This window comes from Giraffa tippelskirchi, chromosome 5 (genome assembly GCF_054371585.1).
Source record: "Giraffa tippelskirchi isolate mGirTip1 chromosome 5, T2T-mGirTip1v1.2.pri, whole genome shotgun sequence".
In the NCBI taxonomy this organism is placed as follows: Eukaryota; Metazoa; Chordata; class Mammalia; order Artiodactyla; family Giraffidae; genus Giraffa; species Giraffa tippelskirchi.
In genome coordinates, this window is record NC_137279.1 from 99,414,487 (window position 1) to 99,416,358 (window position 1,872).

The following is a 1,872-nucleotide window of genomic DNA, read 5'->3' on the forward strand; positions in this document are numbered from 1 at the left end:
CAGAATATGCAGTTGGTGATAGAGAGCTAGGGGGGTCCTCCCTGGTACAAAACCTAAAGTGGAGTTCACCTCATTTTCTGAGGTGAGAGTGAGCTGAGTCAATCAAAGGAGAGGAGCAAAGAGAAAGCAAGAGGGATGAGCACCTGTGGGAGTCAACCGTATTGGAGTCTCCTCAGGGAGAAGGCAATGGCAACCCACTCCAGTACTCTTGCCTGGAAAATCCCATAGACGGAGGAGCCTGGTAGGCTGCAGTCCATGGGGTCGGTAGGAGTCGGGCACGATAGAGCAACTTCACTTTCTCTTTTCACTTTCATGCATTGGAGAAGGAAATGGCAACCCACTCCAGTATTCTTGCCTTGAGAATCCCAGGAACAGAGGAGCCTAATGGGCTGCCGTCTATGGGGTCGCACAGAGTCGACCGTGACTGAAGCGACTTAGCAGCAGCAGCAGCAGCAGGAAGTTAGAAAAACTGCCCTGAGGTTTTGCGTGGGACGTCTGGAGGCTAAAGAACCAGATACCCTTCTCTGGTGATGGGAGACTAGGTGCCTCTCAAGGGGGTCCCATGGTGTAATGGTGAGCACTCTGGACTCTGAATCCAGCGATCCGAGTTCAAATCTCGGTGGGACCTTTCTGCTTAGTTAGGAGAACACTTTTACGGTCCTGCCTTCAGGTTCCCGTTACCCCAGCGGCATGGTTCTCGCTGGACCGGGGAGGCTCTGCCCATCAGAGCCTGGCCCCTCCTCTGGGTCGCTGCCACCCCCTCGTCGGGTGGAATATAAGTGACTATGCTTTCTATAATTAAAAGACTTAATCATCATTGAAAAGATATGATATGGTATATTTAATTTTCTGCGACACATAATTTTGAATTTTATAAATGGAATTTTTGGGGGGATTAAAGTTTTCTTAAGGAAAACAAAGCAATACAGAAAATTTAGGCAGTTTGCTTTCATTAGGATTTTTGAATAGAAAATAAATCCAAGACTTCTACAATCTAGAATACTATGGCACCAATATTTTCCACATTGTTAGAAAATCTGAAAGTCAACATGAAGTAGCTTTTAGACCAAAATTATTAAAGCTGTGTAAGGCATACCAGGAGTCATCTCTGAGAGTATGACAGGACAAATATTTTCTATGCTATTATACATCAATTATTAGAATTATCTAGTGTGTTAAAAGTATTTAAGATTCATCCTTACTATCAATTTGAAATTTTTTTCTTGTATGTAGCATGGGGAGAACTAATTTATCTAAAGTCGAACGTTTTTTATATTCCTGAGTTACATTTCAGCAAAACAGAAAGTTCAAGGGGGAAAAAAAAAACCCACATGGGTTCTTGTCACTGAGATAGAAAAAGTGTTCACTACCCCACTTTGGAGAGAGGGAGAGTGGAATACGTGTGGTAAAGCAGGATGCCTCTGCGCTTGAATTCAGACTGGACCTGGGACTGGGTCAAGGCCAGAACAACACAAGACTAAGCATTATTATCCTGGGGCTTAGACCCACCTGACAGCACCCACACAACAGTCCTGGAAAGCTCTTGAGGATCCGCCCCCTCCCTTCGACGCGTTTCCCATCTGGTTCTCTATTCCACCAGCCACACGGAAGGATTCTCCACCTCTGTATCCTAACAGAACATTTTGTGCTCCCTGCAGGACACAGGGAATCAGGCAAGAGGGAAGGGGGCAGCTGCACTGACAAGATGGATTTCTAGCAAAGTAGCGGGGAAATCCCACAGAAAGAGGAGCCTGACTGGCTACAATTCATGGGGTTGAAAAGAGTTGGACATGACTGAGCCAGTGGGGGTGAGGATGAGGTGGTTCCATCAATCAGACTGATCAAAACACCACGGACTACCCACCAAAGCAA

The 1,872-nt window shown here is 45.9% G+C and overlaps 1 non-coding gene across 1 annotated transcript; it reads left to right on the forward strand.

The window, feature by feature from the left end:
• The first annotated feature begins 556 nt into the window (after window positions 1–556).
• On the forward strand, window positions 557–628 carry TRNAQ-CUG (transfer RNA glutamine (anticodon CUG)). Its single transcript has one exon. It is a non-coding gene; the product is annotated as a tRNA-Gln (tRNA).
• Window positions 629–1,872: the final 1,244 nt, after the last annotated feature.